The sequence below is a fragment of the Octopus sinensis genome, linkage group LG4 (assembly GCF_006345805.1).
Source record: "Octopus sinensis linkage group LG4, ASM634580v1, whole genome shotgun sequence".
NCBI lineage: Eukaryota > Metazoa > Mollusca > Cephalopoda > Octopoda > Octopodidae > Octopus > Octopus sinensis.
In genome coordinates this window covers 145,907,679-145,922,709 of record NC_043000.1, presented here as the reverse complement: position 1 = coordinate 145,922,709, position 15,031 = coordinate 145,907,679, and positions in this window count along the sequence as shown.

Here is a 15,031-nt window from a genome sequence, read left to right as displayed (position 1 = left end):
GGAAGGAAATGCACAGAAAGAGAGGGGATGTAAATTACGTATATGAGAAATATGAATTGTTCAGTGGACAAAAAATTAAGCAGTATGAAATCAATTTTGAAACAACTCACTGTGCACATTCGAACAATAAATCTGGCCTATATTAAAATTATCTTTAGCGTCTCATTGAAATTTTGCGTGTTTCCAAATCCCCTTGATTAATAAAAGTAAGGGACAAGTGCATTCACCAAAAAGGATTTTGACCAACGCAAAAATACATACATTATCAACGAACCCTAAAGTCACTAAATACAGCTGATTATACAGTCTAACATTTAGTCATTTATTTGAAGGACATAAGATTCATTTGAAAGAGGATTCTATATTAAAGATTAATAACATTCTGTGCTTGTCATTCAGACAAATTAATATACAATTATATCATGTAAACATTGTCGTGAACACAACATTGGAGACACAGGTGTGACAAGCATAATGATATATTGCAAGTGAAACAGGTAACTGCATGAAAGGTAAATTCTGTTGAGTGAGCATAATGAAAATTGTGAAGAACATGTCTTATCAAGTTATTCAGTCCATTCTAGCTGTGCAGCGACTCAACGACGAAACAGCTATGAAGCAATCAAGCAACGCACTTCTTTTAAACATATACAAACTGAAAACTAAAATTTCGTCACCTTCATTAGCTGACACTGCTGCCTTGTATTATCATATTCTTAAAACATAAAGCAGAATTTTTTGTGCTTGAAAAATAACCTTTTGTTTTTCCTTGTAAAATCAGAAGTCTGTTACGTCATGTTTTCATCTGATATTCTTGTTACGCTGATATTCTTGTTTAAATAAATCATATTCGCCTATGTATTTAGAAATACTATTTTCCAAAAAAAAAAAAAACTTTAATATATAACATTATCAACAAAATGTAAGCGACATGAAACAGGATTAAACAGCCCAAGACAATTGTCTCGGAAATTACATTTCTGATTAAAATTATACTCTTGTGCGCCTCCCTCACATGAGATAGAAATTGTATTGTAAAACAGTTTTAAAGATGATAACACAGTAAACCAGTTATGGAAATGTGATCTTTTTTGTCTTGGGGAAAAGATTTAGTTAAAAAAAGTGCCAATGTTTATTCAGTGACAGTTTTTATGAAAACATTTACGCCGAATTCGATAAAATTGTTTTCCTATATGAAACACTTCGTGAAAATATGCACTAGTATTTTTACAATAAAACATCTTTTATTACAATGTATAATTTTTTATCTTCATTATCCCATCTTGCATATATATATATATACACAGACACACAGACACACACACACACACACAAACACACACACACACACACACACACACACACCACATTATATATATATATATATATATATATATATATATATATATATGTCGATAACGGCATAAAATTGAATTTTCATATAAAAATATTTCATATCAATGTTTTATTGTAAAAATACAAGTGCATCCATTAATACTACCACGACACTGGACACACACACACACTACTACTCAACACACGCTGGCACGTTACATACGCCCCCACCCCTTCCCCTCCCTCCCTTCCTCCTTCCTTCATTTTGTTACTACTAACCACTGTCTGTTGCCTACTACTGTTCGCCCTACCTCACACGCCTACACACAGACGCACACACTAAAACACATTAATATTTTTTTTGTTTTTTTATCTCGCCTCAACACACATACCCAACACGCACACGCACACACTCACACATACACACAACATCTGTTGCGTTACCAACCCTGTCTCCACTCTTTTGGCTTTAAAAACCTACTTTGCTCTTTTATCGTAAACTTCCGCCTTTCACCATGTGTACTTCGTAAACACCAGTCGTTTTTTTCTCCATCTCTTGTTGCCCACTTCGGGATCTTTCTTTCCTCTCTCTTCCTTCTTTATGTTTCCGATGAAGAGCTCCGCTCGAAACGTCATACCTTCCTGCTTCCATATTTCCTGAGCGCCTATTAATAATAATACTGTAATTGTTCCACTGTTGTTGTTTTTTGTTTTCCCGTTTGGATTAAAATTATATATATATATCATAAGTGTGTACGCGCGTGTGTATGTGTATACATACATATAAAAAATATAATTTATTTTAACCTTATGTTCTTTAAAGGTTTCAGTCATTTGACTGTGACCATCCTGTAGGAGGGTTTTAGCTGAACAAATCAACATCAGGACTTGTATTTTTAAAGGCTTATACTGTAGAGTCCAGTGAAACTAATATAAACATACCTATTTTACACATACTTAAGGGCTTTTTAAATTAAAATATAGTCTATTGTATTGAACGCTGATAAAGTGATATAAGAGCCTGATGATTGGGGTAACATTTTAAGAAGGGTTCCAGGAAAACACGGAGTGGTTTAGGAACCCGAGGATGTACCTCATGAAACACGTGTTGCCAATCAATAAAACAGTAGGTATTTAAAATAAAAATTAAAACTATTCTTATATGGTAAGATGTAGGGGCCTACTCTCTCTAAATTAAAATATATTTCTTCATTGAGAATAATTTGAACCTCTGTTATGCCGGAATTTTTATTCCCTAAAAATAATATTTAAATAAATCAGAAATATTAAATTTCTAAATATCTCATAGAGATATGTACGGTGGTGGAGCGGTAGAGTGGTTTTATACTGTCAAGCTAACGTGAGAGTCCTGTAAGGGAATTTCACCACCGCTGTTTAGCCCTAGGAAGCATCGACGCTTCCTGTCGGCCTTGACACATTTCCTGTGTCCTTATATATTTAAATATATATATATATATATATATATTATGTGAAATAGAAAGATGAATAATCTTGTAGTGGATTAATCAAAAGTTTAACCGATACCTTAGTAGCAAAAATCACAGCAGTGAAACAGTTTCGCCATGGGCTCTTAGGAGCACAGTTCGATTTGGTTTTTTGCTCTGCCTCTGTTCTGTTTTTGTTTTTCCAACGGATTTCTTTTTTCTTCCTGAAGAGAAAGACACAATGGTCCCATTATTCAATCGGATTTTGGTAATTTGTGCCTTTCGAAACACGTGTAGAAATGAAATAAAACGATTTCTGTTCAATCTATCTGCGTTCAGCTCCATTTCTTCAATTCACCAATAATGTTTTATATATATATATATATATATATATATATATATATATATATATATATAATATATAATATATATATATATATATAATATATATACATACATACATATATATATATATATAATATATATATATATTATATAATATACATACATATATATATATATATATATATATATATATATATATATTTATCTCTCTCTCTCAATCTCTCTTCTCTCTCTATATATATAATATATACATATATATATATATACATATCTATCTATCTATTTATTTATCTCTCTCTCTCTCTCTCTCTCTATATATATATATATATATATATATATATAAACAATTATTTTCTTGCTTATACTACTGCATATCGCTCAGTCCCACACCTCTCGTTTCACGTCTATTTTGCACGGTATCAAAAATGAAATTACACTGTTGTTCGACAAACAATTACTGTTTATACTTAGCAACTTAAATATATATTGCACCTTGTAAAATTTTTGTTCCATTTCAGCAACTTTTACAAATTTCTATGTTCAATGTAAATGAAGTTGAAGTGTCTACTGGTTATATATCTACTATATAATCCCCAAATTATACAGCAATATATCACAATCGTAATTCGACATTTTTGAACGTTATGAAATTGCTTAACATGTTTTATTGTCTATTCAAATAATAATCGGTTATAGTCGATTTAATAGTCATAGGTTTTAGAAAACGTATAGGTTCAATTGTGAAAAAAACGTCAACAATATAGTGCTGAAATATTTCTTCTGCCTTGAAACGTAATATACGATAGGAAACAATGGAAGTTAGCAAGCAAAATGAAGTAGTCTTACATGTATAATGCGTGAAAACTATTATATTCTGATCACTGGAAAACTAAAAGTGATAACCGAGCTGGTATAACACAGCAGTAAAAGCCAAGTGCGTCGGTAACAACCATAATGATAAATGGAAAATATATACCGCAGAAACCGCGTGTATTAGCATAAAATGAGAATAACTTCATCATGTTGTAACAATTATTTTCTTTGCTAAAATTCTGTAAATAGTTCTAACCATGGCACTCCCTATTTCAGATGAGGTTCAATTGACTATTGAAATTTAAATTTCTTTACGTAATGCATTAAAATGAACGAATGAGTAGAATTGGGCTAATTGATTTTACTTCCTTTGTTTTCAGAATATATTTTGTGTGTATCTATATATATATATATATATATGTAGGGAGAAGTCACAAAACAAAAACACATAAAACGGAGATAGGTGGTGTAGAAAACAAACATACAGTAGTATAACGCTCGGGAAGTGAAAATGTCTTTAACGTTTCGAGCCTACGCTCTTCCACAGAAAGACATAAGGAAAGAAAATAAAGAATGTGTAGTGGCTAACGATCTATCATGGCAAATGATATATATATATATATAAACTAGGTTGTTCCGAACATAATGGCACATTTTAAAACTAAGCCGACATTATTGAAAAATTGCACTTATAACAAGTTTTAATAATTCATAATATGATCCCTAAAGAGCTATGCATTTCTGCCATCGATTAACAATTTCACATATGCCTCTTCAATAAAAATCTAAAGATTTTGTTTCCATTTAATACATGAATTCAGTTTCGACCTCACTTTTGGAACGGGGGGTTTTTTGCCTTAAAAAAGTGTCTTGATGCTTGAAAATGTGAGAGTCAGTTGGCGAAATTTCATGAAAATGTGTAGGATGTGGTAGCCTCGTATCCCAAGTCTGTGTTTCACCAAGATCAAGTTATTGACCCGATCTTCTACTTTTCTCATAACGGATCCACTTTTCGTCACAAGTAACTATTCGATCAAGAAATGAGTCATCAAAATTTCGCATAGTGAACATCGAACACACTTCTAAATGCCGAAGTCATTGATTTTCATTCAGGTCATGCAAGACCCATTTATCGAGATTTTTCACTTTGCCCATTTCCTTCAGGTGATCTGATACTGCTGAAACACTGACACCAAACATGAAACATTTGTCTAACACTTTGTTGTGAGTTGTGTTCGACTATGGTTTTCAAAAGCAGATGATCAAGAGTTGATGGACGTCAACCTTCTTAAATTTTAAGGCTTTCATCCTCACTATGGAATCTCTCAAACCTCTGTCATACTGTCCGATCGCCCTTAGATCCTTCACCAAGTTGATATTCTCTGATGTTTGCGAAGAATTACGTCCAAGCTTGAATTCATGCTAAAAGTAAACACAATATATTTTTTTCTTTTTTCATGTTTGAAATTAAGGATTTCTCTACTTCAAAGTTATATTAGGAAAGAAATCAATAAAACATTATTAAAGAGTACACACCAATTATTAAGCATGTAAAACGTCATCAAAAACACTACAAAAATAACATCGTAAATTGAATTTGAAAAAATCTTTTCAAAAACACCGATCAGTGTTTTCCGAACAACCTAACGTATATGTATAGAAGTCTGTTGAATTCTATGAATTTCTCGGTGATTTATTGAAGAGCAAATATCTGTTTTATATAGGTCATTTGCTGGGTTTGTAAGCAGCTTGAGTAGAGTAGACATATGAGTTTTGATTCGCCTCCTGCTTTCAGGTACTTAGAATAGATTTTTTTCAGGACCAGGCCGTCATCCTGTTCCATAACACTTATGGCAACTTCAGATTTGTTTGTATATATGTATATATGTATATATATGTATATATATGTATGTATATATATACATATATAACATATATATATATATACTATATATAGATATATATATTATATTTATATATATTATATATATAATATATATATATTATATATATATATATATATATATATATATATACATACATATATATATATACATACATTCATATATATACATATGCTTGCATTTACTGAGAACATCTTGCTCCATAAAAGTCTTATATTTAGTATTAAGTGAATGTTTTGTGTTACCAGCAGATGTAGGGTTTGCTTTAGTTTATACTGTAGATTAATTTTAAGTAGTGAACTATTAATTAATTTCAAATTAAATCACCTCATAAGATTATGTTGGCAAATACATAAAACGTATGTTGTTATTGTTCGTGTGCTCAAAGACGGAGCGTATAAATACAGGATCATAGAGTATGCCATCCTTTTTTTTGCGTTTCTGTTCTCATGTTAGGCTATTTTCCTTTTTGTTTAAAAAAAATAACGTTCTGAGCCGACTGATAAATCTGCCTTGCACCTCTATACGAACGTGAATGTAAATCAGAGCTCACTGCATGTAGTAGTTGAGATCTATGAAATAGCCCCAAACACCACGTTATTGCTTTTAATTATATCCAAGTTGACGGATGAAATTATTATTGATGAGGAAGCTGCTGTTAATGACAGAAGAGAAGCTAATCAGAGAAATAATTAATCTCGTTGTCTTAAAGCGAAGTTATTAATAATTTGTAGTTAAATGAAAATTTGAACTTTGTTAAAAGTTAATGATAACTAGCTTTCAGAGATAATATGAAAAGTGTGTGCGAGAGTAGGAAATGCAGAAATCTATCATTCCATTATATGTGAGCATAAGGCGTACATTCTTACACATCGTATTAGATTATTTTCCTGTAGTATGTTAGTATAATGAATGAATTTCTGTGAAGAATTTCCAGGCAAGTTGCGGCATAATTGTATATGTGCTCCTGCATAGAGTTAAATATCGAATATTGCACGTATAATAGTATATATGAAAGAAAAATAGAAGTTGAAAATGCAATGAGAATAGTTAAAACATTTTTTTTATTAATACATTTGAAGCTTTAACCAGTTTCACAGTTTACAGTGATTTTAAAAAAGTGAAACTGGATAAAGCTTCAAATATATTATTAAAAATGATTTTAACTATTCTCAGCGTATTTTCAAATTTTACTTTTACAATATTTCTACCCGTGTGGAATAAAGAAACTTTGGCATATATATATATATATATACTGTTTTTTTCTTCTTCTTCCTCTTCTTCTTCATCATCATCATCATTATCATCATCATCGTCGTCATCATCATCACCACCATCATCAACATCATCTTCTTCTCCTTCTTCTTCTTCTTCTTCTTCTTCATCATCATCAACATCGTCATCTTCTTCTTCTTCTTCTTCTACTTCTGCACCTTCCATCCCTTAACCTTGTCACTAATGTCTTTCAGTATAACGCCTACGCAAATTCCATAAACAATTCCTGAATTGAACTGCGACTGCTGCCAGCCACTGACCATTCAAAATACGACCATCAAGGCATTCCCAGATTTCCCCACCCCCTCTCCACATCAGCCTCCTTATTCGTCACCTACCCTACCAAGAACTCACAACGACCTCGAACACACAAGTGCAAACAAGGGAGCCAGAGAAAGGCAGAATGCTACTTATATCTGAACACTACTATAGAAATATTCTTTTAAAAAAACTTTTCTTCTAATTTTTCTAAATTTATTATTTAATCGTTACAGTTGAAAAGGTCTCAAAATGACCGAAACGGTAATGAAAGATTCACTATAAATTATCTTAGCATTTTCCATTTTTGACTTGTTTTTATTATATATATATATATATATATATATATATATATATATATATATATATATATCATATATATTATATATGGTGTCATATTACTATCCCGTCACCTTAAAGCAACAATTTTAAACAGGCTTGTTTCAGGTGATGAGAGGTGGATTCTTTACAGCAATGTTAAACGCCGCCGTTCTTGGATCCGCCGAGGAGGACAGCCAGTTCAACGACGGTTCGCAGGACTTCATCCAAAGAAGATCATGCGGAGTGTATGATGAGATATTTAAGGAGTAATCCATTATGAAATGCTGGACAACAACCACACAATTAATGCAAATCTTTACTGTGAGCAACTTCATCGTTTGAAAACCAATTCTGAGCCAAAAGCGATCATTCTTGGTTAACAGAAAGGGTGTCTTCCATCACGATAATGCTCGTCCTCACACAGCCCGACTGACAAAAACTCTCTTGGAAGAAGTTGGTTGGGAAATACTGCCTCATCCTCCATATTCTCCTGACTTTGCTCTTTCTGATTACCATTTGTTCCGAGGATTACAGAACCATTTTGATGGGCGTTGGTTAACAACAAGAGAAGATATTGAAAATGAGTTGGGTTCCTATTTTGGTTCTAAACCTACATAATTTTACAAACGAGGCATTTATAAGTTTGTTGAAAGATGGAATGATGTCATTGAAAGCAATAGAGAGTATGTTAATGAATAAATATTTCCATAGTCATTGGCTGATTCCTTTTTACGTTAGATCTTTAAAGCGCTCGTTACTTTTGCCCCAAACTGATATGTTTGTAGGATGTAGAGAAAACTATTTTGGTTTCATAGGAGATTAATGCTATTGTTAAGATTACAGTTAGAGGCAAATGTCAAATAGTAAGGAAACGGTCGCATTTCGTGCCAGTTGAAATTTTACTTGAGAGTAATCAAGATTGTATGTATACAAATTTTTTTGATGCTATTCTAGGCCTTGCAAATGTTTTATAGAATGCCGTTTCGATTTCTCACACAGCATTGTTCACGGACTGGTCGTTGTCTAGGTACATTTACATTTGTATAAACAAAAATGCAACCATGTAGTTGTATTCATTTACTCTTCCATATAGATGCATGCAAACATCCCCAAATGCATAAAAAATTCCAGCATAACAGGGGTTCAAATTATTCTGATTGAAGAAATATATATGTTCATTTAGAGATAGTAAGCCCCTTCATCTCACCATATTAAAAAAAATTTTTTTTATATACCTACTGTTTTATAAGTTGGTTACACGTGTTTCATGAGGTACATTTCCGGTTCCTAAACCACTCCGTGTTTTGCTGTAACTCTTCTTAAAATGTAACCCTAATGATCAGGCCCTTATATCACTTTATGATTGGGTTATATTTTAAGAACCGGAAATGTACCTCATGAAACACGTGTAGCCAAGTTATAAAACAGTGGGTATTTAAAATAAAAATTCTTTCTATATGGTGGATGAAGGGGTGTACTATATTTAAATGAATATATATATATATATATATATATAATATATATATATATATATATATATATATCTATATATATATATAGACTGTTTGTAAACAGTTTAGAGCTTATAAAAGACACCACGCTCTTTGTCTAACATTAATATAAAATTAGCACATTAAATCTTTTCATTAAATATACATCAGCTATCCACGGTCGACTGTAGTAATTACCTGTACCCACTACGCATGAAATATCAATATCGTGTGACTAGGTATTACGTTTTCCTTTGCAGATCCTCCAAACCTGATAATATGCAAAATATTAACTTGTCACTTAAATGACGCACGCTGAAACCTGAAATCAAGAAGTACTAACTACGCGCTGTAGAGAAAAGGACTGGAATTAGTTGTTTATGCGAAGCCTGGGAGAGACGCAATATATATACGATTTGAAATGTATGCGTGGGTGTGTGGTGGGGTACTAGTCGGTTAAAAGTGCTTGAGTGGAGCGTAAAATTACCAGCAAGATACGAGGAGGAGGAGGAAGGTATTATTGTTACTGCTGGAACGCAGACAACAAGTCTCAAAGCTAGAGGCTGTAAAATGTCTGCAAACCATTCTTTTCATTAAATCCAGCTTTCTTTCGACGCGTGTTATTGTACTGAAGTATAGCAAAAGACCCGGTTCCGATATGAGAGCGTCTCTCCTGTGTGCGCCTCACTTAAGTTTTGTAGAATTTCATTAAGTTTTCAGGATGAAGCATATTATCGAGTAAAAGGGAAAGGCCATTTTTTTTTCTTTGTTACAGCCTTAGGATATTCTTTACTGTGTACTTTACTGTACATATATAATTCAATATTGCATCAATTTACAGATATAATAGCAATCAGAGATTTCATTGTGTTTATATCCTTGAGAAAATTAGATAACGTCAAATTGGAACAGGGTTCGTTCTGGCCCTCATATATATATATATATATATGTATATATATAATATATATGTAATATATATATATATATATATATATATATATATATATATATATATATATATATATATATTATTATATATATAATATATATATATATATATATATATATATATAGATATATATATATATATATATATATATATATATATATGTATAGGCGCATGTATGGCTGTGTGGAAAGAAGGTTTCTTCCCAACCACGCGGTCCCGGGTTCAGTTCCACTGCACGGCAACTGTTCGCTGCTCTATCCTCGGGTCGACTTAAGCCTTGTGAGTGGATTTGGTAGACGGAAACTGAAAGAAGCCCGTCGTATATATATATATATATATTATATATATATATATATCTGTGTCTGAGTTTGTCCCCTTCCACCTTCGCTTGGCAATCGATGTTGGTGTGTTTACGCCCCATAACTTAGTGGTTTGGCGCAAGTGACCGATAGAATAAGAATATGTCCTGAGGTCGACAAAAGGTGGTGCTCCAACATGGCCGCAGTCAAATGTCTGAAATAAGTAAAATAATACACACACACACACATATCTTTATATATAAAAGTGAGGTTGTGTGTCTGTCTGTCTCCTACGATTTAGATTCCTAACTACTCCCACATTTTGCGGTGCAGTTTAACCAAAACCGGGTATCTTATAGTCGTGATTTATATCGAGCCCTTCTGGGTATTAGCGCGCGTCTACGATGAGTCTACGATTAAAAAAAATTTACCATCAATTTTTCCCATTTTTAATGCATTTTTGGCATATATAAAGGAAGTAACTCTCTAAAAATTTATTATAAAATCTCAGAACGTAAAAAGCTACAGTAACACCCCCCTTTGTGGTTAGCCATATTGAGATGGACTATTATACTTTACATCTCTAAATATGCTTATATAGTTATTTCCCTTACAAACTCGAGCAACGCCGGGCGATACTGCTAGTATATATATATATATATCGCATGCTTTGAAAAGTTTAGATTGCAATTAATCAAACTATATATTTTAGGATTATATGCAAACCATATTTCCCCAAACTCTTCAGCTTTCGCATTATCATCGTATTTCTGAATTAGGATGAAATCTAAAACAATTTCAGACACAGTTCAATACCTAAATACTAATATTTAGCCAGTGGTGGCACATGGCCTAATGGTTAGAGTAGCGGACTCGCGGTCGAGGGAGCGCGAATTCGAATTTCAGACCGGGCGGTGTGTGTGTTTATGAGCGAAACACCTAAGCTCCACGCAGCAGAAGGTAATGGTGAACTTCTGCTGACTCTTTCGCCACAACTTTCTCTCACACTTTCCTCGTGCATCTTGCAGCTCACCTGCGACGGACCTATACGCCAAGGAAACCCGGAAAACGGCCCTTATGAGCCAGGCATTGGTCGAGAAGGAACAAACAATATTTAGCCAAGACAAATAGGGACAATATATACAATCTCCTGGCTTGCTGGAAATAAAAACAAATTATGTTTCGAATCACATTCTGCAGCCTTAGAAAATATGACCCGTTGCTTAGATATGCCTCAGTGCATTTCCCCCGGGAAAATGACAGTTTGTCTTATCTGGATTGTCGGGAATGGCCTGTCGTTAATCCTCAGCAACAACAATAACATTAAAAACAGTAACCGCTGGATAAATCCTGAACATATTAAACAAATGGCTGTCTTACATAACTTATCTTTCCTCCATTTTCATACATACATGTATTCATACTCTACACAGCGGTTACACGTACATACTTCTATTCTCACACCAAACAATACTTATACATACACACTAGAGCGGATGCAATATTGGTAAATTTTATTTTTAAGGAAATGTATAAATGTATTTGAAAACATTTTAAATAAATCAGGAAGAAAACATTAATTGAAATGTCAAGCACAGCTTCAGTATACAGAAAACATGATTATTGTTGAAATTTTATTTTGACGTGCTTTTACATCATTGCCCTTTAACTTTATTGTAGCTTATAATGTCAAACCGTTCTAAACTGACAGATGGGTTTTAAAGCTTTTTCACAAAATTTATGAAAGCATTATTTTTAGTTCATGGAATTTCAAGAGGGCAACCAAAATCTAGCAAACTCAATTTATTTATATATTTACGGGATCAAAATCCACTTTCTGTGCGTGCGTGTATATGAAAATGAGAGTATGTGTATGTGAACGTGTAATCTTACACTAACATACGACACATGTGTTTAGACACAAATATTCAAACGCACAAATACTTAGACAAATTAAGACATACATATTCACATGAATATATATATGCATACATGCAGGCACACATACATATGTGTATGTATGAAAGTTTGTGTTTACGAATCTGACAATACTCAATAAGGCGTGTAGCGTTTCACAAGTGTTATACATGAAGCTCAAATTCCCAGAATAATTTGTGTTGTTTTCAGCTCCTATTTCATTACATTTTCGGGGCCAGTAATATTAGAAACCCCACAGAGCCCCATCTCAACGCATACTCTTTTACTCTTTTAATTGTTTCAGTCATTTGACTGCGGCCATGCTGGAGCACCGCCTTTAGTCGAGCATATCGACCCCGGGAATTATTCTTTGTAAGCCCAGTACTTATTCTATCGATCTCTTTTTGCCGAACCGCTAAGTTACGGGGACGTAAACACACCAGCATCGGTTGTCAAGCGATGGTGGGGGGACAACCACAGACACACAAACATATACACACACATACTTACATATATATATATATATATATATATATATATATATATTCGACAGGCTTCTTTCAGTTTCCGTCTACCAAATCCACTCACAAGGTATTGGTCGGCCCGAGGCTATAGCAGAAGACACTCGCCCAAGATGCCACGCAGTCGGACTAAACCCGGAACCATGTGGTTGGTAAGAAAGCTACTTACCACACAGCCACTCCTGCGCCTATATGCATGCTAATGATAAATATTTAAAAACTACTTGAAAAATCTACCTTGTTAAAACAAGCTATTTCCTGCAACAACGCTTCCACATGCACATGCTCACCGATAGCGACCTTCTAGCACATTACTCTGTTAGAAACATAACCATTCCATCAACACTCAGCTGATGTACGGCGTTTTGAACACTCACAGAGATGCACGTCGCACAAAATACAACACAGTATTTCCATAATTTCCATTTGACGGATATTTGTCCTCATCCTGTCTCTTGGTAACACAACGTTTCGGCTGATATACCCTCCAAATGTAAATAATGAAAATATATTGTAAATAATTCCTCATCTCTTAAGTATAAAACTGTATTAACACAGTATTTGTTGTCGGTAATGATATTTTCTTCTTCAGCATTCAAACAAGTATTGCTTTTATTTCCTTCATCTCTTAGTCATATATCTACCGCAAACTCCTCTACATAAATAGCACACATATTACGCGCATTCACCGCAGTTTGGTAGATGAGTGATTCATATGATTATACATACATACATACATATATATATATAATCAAAATAAGCAACAGGATATCAAGTAGTGATGCAGTAAGATCGTTTCAAGGGGCTCCATATGCATATATATATATATAATATATATATATATATATATATATATATTATTATATATATATATATATATATTATATATATATATATACATATATATATATATATTATTTATTTATTTATTTATTTATTCGGAATCTAAGTATCCAAGGTGTATACCGCAGGCTACTCTTCAGGCCTAGAGAATCTTGATTGAATGAATGTTTACACCGTCGGAAGTAGTTACTTGTTAATACATGGAAGAATCGATCAGAATGCGCAGAGGGTACATTAAGAGTGGAGAATATAAATGTGGAGGGAAATTAGGAATGAAAAAAAAAAGAAAATAAAGGGAATGAAACATAAAAGATTGAGAAGAATAAAGAATGCAAGCAAAGTCATTTGACCGGTATTATTCAATAGGGCTATTTTGGCCGAATCACAAAAGTTAGCTAGGAGAGTGGTATTTGAAAAAAAGAAAATAATGTGGAGTGAAGAGCGTGAGGAAATATTTGTGGTCAAGGGGGAGAAAATAGTATGCATGAAATAGTATTAGAAATGGAAATGAAGAGAGAATGGGGAAGATTGTAGCGACTACTTCTCACTATCAATTAAGGCATGTATATTGTGGTGTGAGGCAAGCGTGTTTACAGTGTGGACTAGTAGAGGTATATGTGGGCGTATGTACTTGTAAGTTCATAAAGGGGATTGGGGAGGCAGGTAAAAGAAGAGAAAAATCGTTATAAATGGTAAGGAATGTGAGAAGTATATAAATGACGATAATGAATTAAAGTGAAAATTATAGGAATATATCGGTGGCTTAATATATAATGATAATAATAATAATAATAATAATAATAATAATAATAATAATAATAATAATAATAATAATAATAATAATAATTATAGTAATAATAATAATAATAATAATAATAATAATAATAATAATAATAATAATGATAATAATAATAATAGTAATAATAATAATGAAATTATTGCATACAGTGCTCAGGTGCACCACAACCTGTCAGAAAGTGCGTATAAAGTATATGCAGTAATGTACAAATGTCTGGAAAGCGAACATTGTATGAGTCAGACACATGCTTGCGTGTGTATGGAGGGGAGAAAATCAGGTGTAAGTGTTGGCGAATCTCAGGAAGCATGGACGTTTTGAAGGATACCGAGCTCCGACAACCAACAACTGATGCCGGCAGTTTGTTCCATGGTTCAGCAACTCTCAGCGTGAAAAAATGTTTCCTAAAGTCATGGGAGCTGTGCTGTTTTCTGACTTTGTAAATATGTCCACGAGTGGAGTTTGAAAAGGTGCTCAGAGTTATTGTTTGTAAGATGGTTAATAATTTTATGGGTGTCTG